Raw genomic sequence first — 447 nt, forward strand, 5'->3', positions numbered from 1 at the left:
TCGAATCGAGAGTCAGCGTCAAATATATACTTATAAATATACTCGCCGCGTCAAAATATTTGCTTATTGTGAAACAGAACTTAATTACTCAACAGCCGCGAGTGTCCTCATAACTACAGATAAAATCGAACGATAAATAATGTGTCATACAAATTCTATGAAACGAATTAATACACGGAAGAATTTTATAGTAAAAATTACGATAGAATTTTGTGACCGAGGAATAAATCGATATTCTATAGTAATTCTCTGTTTTTATTTCATATGTGCTACTTATATTTTACAAACTGAAATGTGTTATTAATCCTTTGAGTAGTACAGAGAAACGCGGCGTTCCGTATAACTAATGTTTATTCGATCGCTCCTATTTTATATGTCCGACGTTGTTCGCTGATTAAATATATATATATATATATATATATATATATATATATATATATATATATA

Source organism: Odontomachus brunneus, unplaced genomic scaffold (assembly GCF_010583005.1).
Source record: "Odontomachus brunneus isolate Ranch 3 - 2012 unplaced genomic scaffold, Obru_v1 Obru_scaffold_106, whole genome shotgun sequence".
NCBI lineage: Eukaryota > Metazoa > Arthropoda > Insecta > Hymenoptera > Formicidae > Odontomachus > Odontomachus brunneus.